Genomic DNA, 13,281 nt, shown 5'->3' on the forward strand with positions numbered 1-13,281 from the left:
GTGGTAGCTACTGTTGTTGCTATTACTAACCTCTTGCACCTGTGTTGGACCAGGCCCGTTCTCACCTATAGCTTACACGAATGGAAAATTACAGCCTTGAACACAGAGATGCCTTATCCTTGTTCAGCCAGACCCCAGGACACCGCGGCCACAGGAAATGCAACTGCAGTGAGCTGGAGGTCTGGGTGACTGAGTCAGTCATGATTGGCACACATTAGGTCACAGCCTAGTGACAGTTCATCACCACAGTGGTGATATTCCAGTTTCATATGAGAGAGCGCTCAGTGAAATCAGTAGATTAAAAATAGTACGCTGGAAAATATTCATGGTCTACCTAAAACACTGTTTTTTTCAGTGCCCTCTGTTCTTTTTTGTTTTTTAATCCCTGAGAGTAACACACGTCACTGAGTAGTCCATGGGGCTTTCTCTTTAAGACACTCATCTTAAGTTAAAGTTGTACCTCAACTAGCTTTTCCTTACTCCCTCTTACATAATCCCACTGCCTGTGACTCTCTCCAAACTTTGTATCATGTTTTAATTTAAACTCACTTTAAAGCTCTTTCTATTTTTGGCCTGTTACCACTGCTGGAGAGACGAGGTTCCATGCAGGTGTGACTCACTCTCCTAATGATACCTTCCCCGGGACTCCCAGCGCGCATGGTCGCAGGATCTGGTAAGTGACCTCACCCTCCCTCCCTGGTGATCTCACAGTCTTATTTCCCTTATTTAAAACAAAAACAAAAACGAGCTGTGGGTTCAGAAGACGATTCATGACCCCGAGGAGGCTCGCCACGGTGACTACAGGTGGAGAGGGTTGGTTCTGACATCAGTCCTCGACATTTTAACAGGAGAGCAAATAACAGGTTAGCTCGGTGCTTTGTAACTCCCCTCCCTCGCTCCTGGCAAATTCATGAAAGCCAAAGAAACTCAATACTCAGGTATTTTCCTATCTGTGAGGTGCGAGGCCGCACCGGGCTGGGCCGGGAGAGGCGGCCGTGGTGGGCACCCCTGGGTCAGCTCCCTGAGGACCTGACACTGCTGGGGAGGTGGACATCGGCGAAGGACGGGGAGCCCGCTCTCAAAGGCAGAGCGACAGGGCACAGCAAAGCAGGCTGGGGAAGCGACAAGCCGAGTCCTGCCGGAGCACAGAAGTGACAGGGAACAGTGGCAAGAGGAGAACTTGGGTGATTTGATTTTTTTTCCCCCTGAAAATCATTCACTCAAATAGGGATGCCTCTTCTGACTGACGGATGTTACCAGAACATCAATTTTAGGTTACATTAAAAAAACCTTTTTTTTGCAGTATAGCTACTCTCAAATTTCAAAGCATTTGTTGGCCGGACTCCTAAGATATGACAGCATCGTTCGCTAAGAGCAGAGAATCTAGGACAAAGGTGACTCTGGACCACAGAGTGAGTCTCCCGGGGTCGGGGCGGGAATGGGCTCGGTAAGCGGCCAGGCAGCTAAGACTCCCGGTGAGTAAGCTCCCTCCTCGGAGAGGTCTCAGGAATGTCCACTCGTTCCTTCCATGGGAGCTAATGGCATTAAAATACCAGGCCTAGGTCCAGAGTCTGGTGAACTCCATCAGTGGTTAGGACATCCTGGAAAGAACTGTTCAGAGGAGCTGGAAAAAAATTGTCTTCCCAGATTTCCAAGGAAGGGGTGGACACTGACCTACATTCAACGTTTTAGATTAAAATCACAGGTTTTGAATAAAGGAAAAAAAGTCTTCTCCATAATCTAATAAAAATCAACTTTTTTTTTAATTTCACAGACAGGAAATTGAGGCTCAGGTGGGAAAACAGTACAGAAAAGGAAACCATGCTTCATTTTTAAAGGTACCAAAGGCAGAAGTCTCTTAACGTGGGCTGTGCATTCGCCCACGAGGCTGGCTGGGACGCAGCGCTGGGCAGCAGGGGCCCGTGAGGACAGCTGCACACCCTTAGTGGGGGATGCCATCAGCCCTCAAACACGTGTGAGACTTTTAAGCACTTATCACTTAGGCTGGAGAAGGTAATTAAGCTCCTTGACCTAAGGTTTACTGGAGCCTGATCACTCACCGTGAACCAGGGGCACTCAATGGCAAACATCAGTGGGGCTGGTCTGGCGTGACAGGTGGCCCTGGGCAAAGTCTTTATGCTAAGGGCTCCCGTGGAAGTGTGCGGCGGCGGCCACCTGGGGAAGTAGCCTGACTCGGGCAGAAGTCTCCTTTCAAAGCCCACTGTGATGCAGGCATCCCCCTCTCTGACGAGGCCCACCTGCCAGACCTCCACATGCACTCCAGTGCAGCCGGGGGCCTCTCCTCCCTTTCTTTCACGTCCTCTCCAGCTCCAGCTGTAAGGACAAAAGCCAACTGTAGCGTGTTCAAGGACAGAGACCTCAACAGGGATTTATGTTGGAAAAACAAATTCATTGTATCCTAGTCACAATTGTGACCCTTAGAAACCAATCAACCTTCATAAAATCAAAAAACACATTTTGGGGGCAGTTTCTCTTGGTGTTTGTGATGGTGTCCACTATCTGTAGTGTATATAGTGTATCACTATATATTTGCAATATAAATTGCTAAAAGTTTCCTGGAAATCAAACCTAAAAATTAAAGAAAATGTCTTTGATATTCCACTTTTGAGTTCAAATAATGATTTAGCAGGTTTAAAAAGTATCACATGGGCTCTGGCCAGTTGGCTCAGTGGCAGAGCATTAGCCCAGCATGTGGATGTCCTGGGTTCAATTCCTGGTCAGTGCACACATAGGTGAATCAACCATCTGCTTCTCCACCCCTCCCTCTTCTCTCTCTCTCTTTTCCTCCCGCAGCTATGGCTCAACTGGTTCGAGCACATGGGCCCAGGCGCTGAGGATGGCTCTGTGGAGCCTCTGCCTCAGGTGCTAAAAATAGCTTGGTTGCGAGCATGGCCCCAGATGGGTGTTGCTGGATGGGTCCCAACTGGGGTACATGTGGGAGTGTGTCTCTCTATCTCCCCTCCACTCACTTGGAAAAGAAAATATATATTGCATGAATAAAGAAGTGGTAAATATTAATCGTAGAATTTAGTGGGTGCATATGTAGTGTTCACTGAAAAATTATTTCAACTTTGCTGTAAGCTTTAGGTTTTTCATAACAAAATGTTGGAAAAAAGTGTTGACTTCTCCATTTGGGTACTAATATTCTCCCAAATTCATGGATGCCTACAGCTAGATATAAAAGTAAAATGTCTTGAAATACAAGACCAAGGAAACACCAAAATTAAATGGAAAGACAAATGACTCAATACATAATTTTGGGGGATTTACTAAAAAAATACATTTGGATTTTTTTCTCGCACCTTACTTTTAACTTGGTGAACTTAATATAATTTTTTTTTAATTAGAAGAGTATTTCCTGATTCTGGATGGGAAGGAATTCCTAAGCTGAAGGTAACTGAAATCCCAAAGGGAAAAAATAGAAATAATTTATTTAAATAAAATGTAACGATTCTGTATTTGAAAAAAGTCATAAGCAAAATTAAAAATCAAAGAAGCTGAGAAAAATAATTGCCCGAAATATCTCGTGCACACACATGAACACACACACACAGACCTCATATAAATGATATAAACAGTCACTCCCCAATAGAAAAGTTGACAATGGACATGAATTGAATGAATCCTTACAAAAGGAAACGATGGGCTAATAAACACATGAAGAACCTAAACTTTACTAGTAGCAATTAAAAAATGTCACCTGCTTGGCACAGAGTGGGTATTCATTAAATAGCTGTTAAGTAAATGAACCAAAATTAATGTAAGACTTTTGTCTCAAGGTTTTTTAAAAACATAATACTCAGTACTGATGAAGATAATAGTGAGATAGACAGTTCATACATTGCTACAATGTGGGTAACTTGGTACAAGTTTCCCAGAGAACAATGTGGCAAAAAGTATCAAGAATCTTTAAAAAGTTAAAAGTTCTTTTGACTTAATGATTGAATTCACTGTAAAGAATGTGTCCTCAGGACATCATTAAAAATATGTCCAACTTCATGTATTTGAAAGGACAATTATAAAATAGCTTTAAAGAAAAGGAAACAAATGAAACATTCCCAAATTAGATTATGTAATATGCACCATTTAAAATGTTTTTAAAGCATTTTTAAGCAGATGGAGAAAATGTTCATTTAAAAAGCAGGATATAAAAGGGTTTATATAGAATGATGCCAATTCTGCACTGTGTGCATGCGTGCACACATGCAGGAAAATATTGGAAGGAGATACATAATACATGCATGTTAACAGAGTTCTGGGTGATGGAATCAGAGATAATTTTTATTTCTATTATTGTTTTTTTTCAAGTGTTACTATAAATAAGTTAGGGGAATAAAACCATATAAAAATTTGGAAGAGTGATGCTCTACTTTAGAAGCAGGTCTCCATGCAAGTCGGAAGATACCACCAATACGGTAATGACTTTGCATTGTAGTTGCTCATCTAAATTACAACGTCCAGACCCATGTAGCCCGCCTTCCCACTCATGCTGTTCTCACGTTCTCTCTGTTCTTACTGTCTATGCACACACCAACACGTACATCCAAATGCCGCCTCATCTTCCCCTCAAGCCTGTTTTTCCTCTTACATATCATTTTGCAGTGAATGATACCGCTTAATAACCTGTGCCACTACTATCCTTACTTCACGTTTCCCTCTCTTTTTTCCCCCTGCTAATCTCTCCTGAATTTGCTCCCCGTGGTTGCCCGCATCACTTGTCCGCTGGATGACCAGAGCGGCTTCCTCCATCTGGTCTCCTTGCCTTGCTGGACTTATGTTCTCCCCTCCCCTATCAATTTACTCTCCTCCCTGCGCTGATCTTTCTAATCTGTACACCTGGCCACATGACCTTCCTAGGTAGACATCTTCAGGCAAACACGTGGCTGTCTGACCTCTGTTATCAGTGACTCACTGGCTTCATCTTCTTCCATCACGCCTTTTCCCTGCACCTGCCCCCACACACACCTCAAAGCTCTGAGCCTCTGCACACGCCGTTCCTTTCACCTGGACCCCTGGCCACAGTGCTTGCCTCCCTTGTCTAGCTAACTCCTTGATGGCAGTCCTTTAGGACTCGGTGCGGATGTCCCCTTCAACAGGAAGCCTCAGGGACGCGGCTACCAGGTACAAGGTCCCCCAGCGGGCTGTTTTTATGCGACCGTAGCACTAACCATACACTGGGAATCTGTTGTGAATCTTGACTTCTCTGCCAGATTGTGAGCAACAAGCAAAGCGGGCCCTCTAGTCTCATCTTTATTTATTTATTTATTTTCATTTTTCCGAAGCTGGAAATGGGGAGGCAGTCAGACAGACTCCCGCATGCGCCCGACTGGGATCCACCCGGCATGCCCACCAGGGGGTGATGCTTTGCCCCTCTGGGGCATCGCTCTGTTGCATCCAGAGCCATTCTAGCGCCTGAGGCAGAGGCCACAGAGCCATCCCCAGCGCCCGGGCCATCTTTGCTCCAATGGAGCCTCGCTGCGGGAAGGGAAGAGAGAGACAGAGAGGAAGGAGAGGGGGAGGGGTGGAGAAGCAAATGGGCGCCTCTCCTGTGTGCCCTGGCCGGGACTCCTGCACGCCAGGCCGAGGCTCTACCACTGAGCCAACCGACTAGGGCCTCTAGTCTCATCTTTAAAGAGGTCCCAACCAAAGATTTCACAACTTCCCTCGGCTAGTCACTATCTTATCACCTTGGCAATCGAGATAAGTCTTTCTTATCTATTAAATCAGCCAACAAATTTACTTATTATGAGCCTTATGTCCTTTAATTCTATCTTAATCTATTCACTCCTGCTGAGCCTATCACAGAAGTGTCACTAAGGTCCCCGCATACATCAATCATTTGGAGTACTGCAAGCTGGTGAATGAGAGCACGCAGTGCGCTGGGACCAGGAGTATAGAGGTAAATCTCGACTGTTACTACTTAAATACCAGCAGGAAGAAATGCTTCGGCACTTTTCAGACTAAAGCCCTCTTGCTAGGAGTGTGCATAAAACTTCTGCTGTTTGTATAGTATCAGCTCTTCACAACTGCCCCAAATCATTTTTTTTTCAAATGTGACTCAAATTCAACACCATAATAAGTCTGACTAATAATACAAGTTCTATTTTCTTACCCTTTTGTGTCATATTCCTTTCATTACACCCAAGAATCATGTCCATTTTCTTCTCCACAATAGCCTTACAGTAGTATTGACTTAAATTTGGCTGATCACACAGTAAGAGCTACTGTTTATGAAAGTAGTGAGTTCTGGACTCAATCAAACTATCTTATTATCTAGCCCCACCAAATTTCTTCTGCTAATCGAGATTCATTTTCCCAGTCTGTTACAATTGTTCTACATTGTATTTCTGGGGTTCAGATGATTTACAGTCCCACACAATTTGGTAACATACACAATGGAAAAGAAAAAAGAAAGAAATTTCATTATATGAGGAAAACTCTCCCCAACTGTTTAACATTGAGTTTGGACCGCATCTGCAAGTACATGGTTAAATGGTTAGGGATCTCAGGGTATCTGCCTGGAGGTTCTGATGATATTAACCAGTCTTTATTTATTTAATATTAGTCACACATTTCCTCCACCCTTCCTCCTTCGCTCAGCCTTGGCATTCCTTGGCAAACCACAGAGAATGACTTCTTTCTGGCTCGGATGTCGCCTCCTTTAAATCATAAGAGTTTACTGGGACCCTAAAGAAAAGCAGGCTCATGGTGAGATCTCAGTCAGGCTGGCGTCCTTCACCTGGGGGGCCACAGGGGAGCTTCCCTGGGGCTGTGAATGCCCCAGAAACACAGGCGAATGTTTGCGTCTGAGCATGGTGAAGGAATCACGACTTCCGTCACAACCTCACGGGGCCCAACACCCCAAAAAGGTTAAGGACACCAACCCGAAGGCACTCAGACATGAGGCAATAAATGAAATAAACAGCTTCAGAATGACTGAGCTTCTCTACCCAACCATCTCCCAAAGAGAGTGAGAAATCCTGTCCTCATTTTGCACGAAACACCTTGTGCACCAATGAAGAACGCAACTGGAGGGCGTGGTTGGGGGAACCCAGCATGCATAAAATTATGCTGAGGCAACAATGTCCTACTTCACATATCAATCATTTCACATACCTTAGTTTCTACTTTTGGCCAAGTTCAATATATTTTTTTGTCTTCTTTCCATACCTTTAGCTCATTTGGTAACACTGATTTCAAACCAAAAACATCATGAAATCAAAAGTTCCTCTGCACAGAAATATTATGTTATAAGCCCAAAACATACGCTATTAATTATCTGCAATTCTATTATTTTTGTTAGACTATGTATGCTGTTATCTTCCATACTGGTGTTTAAACTGACATTACAAAAAAAAAACAACAACAACCCCAGGTAGTATTAATATGTCAAAGTCAAATCTGCCTGCAAATCAAGAAAGATGCCACCAACCCCCCCAAAAAAACCCACAAAAAACACCAAAAACAAAAAACAACAACAACAAAAAACCCCAAGAAGACTATATCAACCCTTAGCTCTCACTGTTGTCCATGTATTATGTTGTCTTTTCTAATTATCGCCACGCCCACAGGATAGATGTACCAGGGGGGGAAAAAGTGTTTTTTTAAAACTTGTCCTTTGATGAAATGCCATTTATAGAAATCCAGAAGCAAGAATTAGCGCAAGTCAAAATGCTGCCGCGCATACTCACCGCCGAGCAGCCACACAAAGGATCCCCAAGCACAAGCTGGACTTGTCCTGGAAGCAAAGAATAGAGTTCATTAGGAGACCCGGCAAGTAGAGACAGAAGTGGCAGCCCCGCCCTTCCCCAGCTCAGCCCATTTGCACAGACCCACGGGTTTCAGAATCCTCCAGGATGAACAATGAAAACCACACTAGGTTGTTTTCCCAATTCCTATGGAATGAGTCAGTAGGTCAAACAGCTTCTCCACTCCGGAGAGAGCGCAGTTCCTGAAGCCACACTCACTATTTCCAGTAACTGGACTCCTTCCCCTTTGGCCCCCGGATGGACACGCCAGCAGGGACCTCGGGAGAGCCCACCGGGGTCTGAATGAGACCCCAGCAGGTGCTGCCAGGTTAATCTTCTTCAGGGAACAGTGGCCCCTCATGAAGATTTAGGAGAGGAAAAAAAATCCAGTTAGGAGGAACACGTGGATGAAGTTTCTTCATTTAGAAAGAGTTGGTATAACTTTTTCTCTGTTGAGACCATGTAGTCATTTCTTTCTTTCACATAAGATGGAATAATATTTAAATATAGGAGAAGTAACCATACTTTCTAGCCCCCCATACACACAAAATGCTTCCTTCTCTAAAACATCCCTTCCTCCTCAACAGGACTAATATATTCAAAAGATTCAATGATTACTCAATCCATACTCTGAAAACCCTGTCCCAGGCTTCTGTGAGCCCTGCAGTCCCATCCATAAAATCATATAAAGCAGAAATAGTTAAGAGCTTGCCAGCAGTCCTTGGAATCCACAGCTCAAGACGAAGAACACTGGTTTAGCAATAACCTTCGGACGGTGCCTCCTACTCACCGCACATAACGTTTCCTGCAGTTAGCGACCTTCTGCACGGAAGCTCCCCATCTACCAGCCGTGAATCCACAATTCCAAGAACTCACACATTCAAAGGCAGAACACATGGGGGGCACGTCTCTTTAAATATAGGTAACAGAGATCGTCCGTGACAGCTCTTCAGTGGGAGGCTGGAAACACTTTTGCTTTCTGTATCGAGAGCACTTTCTTTCCTTTTTAAAACGAGGGAGGTTTCGTTTTGATCTTGAGACATTCCCTCTGATAAAACCACCAACTGAAAACCTGCCATTATAAACGAGGGATTTCACAACAGTCATTCCAAAAAACTGTGGCTATTCATTTCTCTGGTACTGATTCATTGCAAAAGAATCGTTGTTGGCAAGTCGGGAGGCTGCCCTGTGAGGAAGTGACCAAAAAAACCTCAGAGATGGCAGCCACGTGCCTTGCTGACCCCATCAGAGCTCCCTGAATCACTGTGCCCCAAGATGACACACAATGACCAATTTCCTCTTATAACACCCTCAGTACACAAAAATCCTCTAGTCTATGCACCCTGGATTTAATCCTTTGGGGAAAATGTTCAAATGAATCCGGGGGGGGGGGGGGGGGGGAGGCAGCACCAAGCTCCACCTGTCAACGCTCAGTGGCTGGCGGGTGCCCAGCTTATGGATACTTTCTTCCTGTGAGTATTTCTAGAAGAGCTTATGATATTTCCTTTGGAGAGGAAAAAAAGGGTGTGTGTGTGTGGGGGGGGGGGCAACACAAGCAAGGAGGAGTAGCTCCCAACAAGCAAAGCTAAAAGCATGCAATGTGATCACTGTTTACCAGCCACGCCTAATTTTAATTTGGTTTCTCAACCCCTGCGTAATTAAGACAGCCGAAAGGAAACAGCCATGGGGGGAGAGGGAGAAAAAGACATTTCACAAATGCTTAGACCTTCAGTGCGCGTGACCAGAAAAGTAATTTTTAAGATGCAAGTGAACCAATATGAAGCCAGTTAGAGTGTTAACCCTTCAAGGAAAGAGAAGGAGTTACTCTCGTTCGCCGCTCTCCCCCATTTCAGATATGGAAATCATCCCTGCTGGGCACCCAGACACGCAAGACACAGCCTCTGGGGGCCATTCCGGGGTTTGTGAGAAGAAAGAACTTTTCAGACGTGTCTGTGACGGGCGCCAAAAACACAAAACAAACAAGAAACACACTTATTGGTAAGACCCTGCCACGTTAACAGAGTGGCCATGTGGCTTTCGCACCTTTTGAAAACTGGCCATGGTGGGCTGAACTATACTTTTGTGTTCCTCTTGGTGTTAGCCAAGCCTGATCATTTACATCAGAGAAGAGCAGAATTTCTGGACGAATGGGCAAAACATATAAGGAAACTGCGTCTGTCCCACCTAGAAGGGTATGCACGGAGCCAGAGCTCACGTTCTGAAGGGACCAAGTGCTGAAAGAGGAGCTTCCAAGAGCTGGTCCTTCCGTTCGGGTCTGTGACTGTGCACCCACCTTGGGTGGGGACGGTGGGGGGAGGGGAGCAACACCAGCTTCCACGTTGGTGACACAACACGTCACGTCCTTTGTTTCTAACATGGGAACACTTTGCCAGGTGTACCCAGTGCCTCCATTTCTCGTGTGAACAGCTCAAGATAAACATGCAGAATATATGTTAAAAAATGAAATAAAACCATCTGTGTTTTATTCTCTGGGAGGAAATGTGCACCAATGCGTTATGTATTTCTAATCTTTACCAAACTGGTACTTAAAAAAAAAATATCAGCGTGGAAACCACTTGCCTGGTGCAAATATAACCTTCAGACTAAGGATGAAGTGAAACAGTGTCAAAAACTGGCCTTAGGCCTGACCAGGCGGTGGCGCCATGAACAGAGTGATGGACTGGGATGCTGAGGACCCAGGTTCAAGACCCCAAGGTTGCCAGCTTGAGCGCAGGCTCATCTGGTTTGAGCAAGGCTCACCAGCTTGGACCCAAGGTCGCTGGCTCAAGCAAGGGGTTACCAAGGGGTCTGCTGAAGGCCCATGGTCAAGGCACATATGAGAAAGCAATCAATGAACAACTAAGGTGTCGCAACGAAAAACTGATGATTGATGTTTCTCATCTCTCTCTGTTCCTGTCTGTCCCTATCTATCCCTCTCTCTGACTCTGTAAAACAACAACAACAACAACAAAAACTGGCCTTAGGAATTTAATTTATTTTTTATTTTATTTTATTATTTATTCATTTTAGAGAGGAGAGAGAGAGAGTCGGAGAGAGAGACGGGGGGGGAGGAGCTGGAAGCATCAACTCCCATATGTGCCTTGACCAGGTAAGCCCAGGGTTTCGAACCGGCGACCTCAGCATTTCCAGGTCGATGCTTTATCCACTGCGCCACCACAGGTCAGGCAGGAACTTAATTTAAACCAATGGCAGTGTTGCCCCTCTGCCCTCACACCCAAGACCTTATGAACTTCCTCAGCAGAAAGAGGCACACATTGTTAAAGGACCAGGAACCCTTCACAGTGAGACAACGTTAAAGAGCCACAGCTGAAAAAAAACCTACTGATACTGAGCTTGGTGAGAAAAGAAAAAAAAAGGGCAGTGATTAGACCAGTGGTTCTCAAAGTGTGTGCCAGGGCACACTGGTGCGCCCTAGAAGATTTCCAGGTGTGCCCTATGGTATTCCAGAGAAATATGTGTCTGTTGGCCTCTGCCCCAGGCACTAGAGTGGCTCTGGTTGCAACAGAGCGATGCCCCAGAGGGGCAGAGCATCGCCCCCTGGTGGGCAGAGCGTCGCCCCCTGGTGGGCGTGCTGGGTGGATCCCGGTTGGGCGCATGCGGGAGTCTGTCTCTCCCCATTTCCAGCTTCAGGAAAAAGAAACAAACAAACAAAAAACAAAAAAACAAAAAAACCCAACAGGGTTTTTGGAGTTTAGATTTTTGGGGGACAGAGGTGTGGGGAATTGGCTGTAAGATGACAGTCTGCCCAACCCCCCACCTCACTTGTCTGATTAGGTTGCAAAAGGCTGTTAAGCTGTGGTGCTGGATTGTTTACACTACCCTCCATGTTCCCCAGAAAGACTGGAGGCAAGTTTCTTCTATCCTTTGTTTGGTGTAAAGTTAAGATGATATGTATGGTGGGGGTTATCTGCACTCAACACAATTAAGAGTAAAAAGGGGAGTTCTTCAATGTATTGATCAGGAGATGAGAGTTTGCCTTTCAAATATATGTCCAAACATTGAAGAAATTGCTAAGACACATCAGGCTCATGTTTCTCATAAACACAAGAATGAAAAACTTAACACATTCTCGCCGGGACCTGCTGAATTTACTAAATCTTACTAAGGCTGTATATATATATATATTTTTGTGTGTGTGTGTGTATGGATGTATATATATATGATATATATATAAAGATAACATTTTTGTAGTTTTTTTTATTTTTAACCCCTTTTTTATGAATTCTAAAATGCATAACTCAAAAAATTTAACATAAAAATGTTTTTTAATGTCAATAAATTTAATTTTGTTGTATTTATTTCATTTAATTACCATAAAGCACACTTGTTTATATTTTTTTCTTTAACTTAATTATAACATATTTCTCAGAAATTTGTATATAGTGTGCCTACAATTATTTGCAGGATTTTAAATGCGCCCCAACTTCAAAACGTTTGAGAACTGCTGCTCTAGGTCATGAACCCAGCAGGTGTGGCTGTGGCCAAGCAGCTCTGCCTTTTGGGAATTCCTATTAATTTGGGGGCTAAGTGGGGTAATTTCTAAGGGTGGGTGTCTAGCATAGGATTAAATGATAGAGACTACTCAGGTCTTGATGTAATTTGCTATGCTGTGGACATCATTCAAGGCCAAGTTTATAGAATCAGTGTTTGCTTGCCAGACCTCCAGGCCCACCGTCTCCACACATTTCCCCCCACCCCACCCTGAACAGAATAAAACCCAGTGACAAATGTTCCTCATGTTTAATGTTTACTCAAGAGTTTTCTCTCAAACAGTGAAAGACGTGGGCACTCCCGCGGCACTTTCGTAGACAGGAGGGGGCGTGGTCTCACATGGGAAGATCAGAGAAGCTGGAAGGCCTCCTGTTCTCTCTAACCCAGTTTAATCACTGGTGATAGCAGCAAAAGGACATGCAGGGCTGGCTCAGCTACTGCCAGGAACCATCCGCATATTGACTTATTTAACGCTCTTAACAACCCCACAAGGTAAATTCCCATCCTGAACCCGCGGGAGTTTAAAGACTTGACCGGGGTCATATAATCAGTAGGTGGTGAAGCCAGAACACAGAGCCAGGGAGCTTGACCTTGACCACTCTGTTCTGGAGCCTCCCATGAGCATGTCTGCCAGTCACACCAGGCGGGGGTGCATGGTAAGTAGGAAGCTGCCATGAACACTAGAACATGAGGCTGAATTTTTATCACAGCACAAGCAAATATATCCCCTGCAGAATTTAGAGAAAGTTAATGATAACTAAGTACAGGTAGCTTGAGCACATGAGTTTCTTCTCTGAGAACAGCTTCGCATAATGTGTAAACTGCTTCTTTGGAAAATCTGTGCTACTGGGTTTTAGAGGTAGAGGGGATTTAGAGTCTTGTTTTTACTCAGTGTGATTATGTGAGTTTCAAAGTCACGGAGCTGCACTTGAACGTTCATCCGACAGCCCCCAGGCAAACACTGACTCACTGCCTCACAGCCCCAGAGAGGCTGCGAGTG

This window comes from Saccopteryx bilineata, chromosome 2 (assembly GCF_036850765.1).
Source record: "Saccopteryx bilineata isolate mSacBil1 chromosome 2, mSacBil1_pri_phased_curated, whole genome shotgun sequence".
NCBI lineage: Eukaryota > Metazoa > Chordata > Mammalia > Chiroptera > Emballonuridae > Saccopteryx > Saccopteryx bilineata.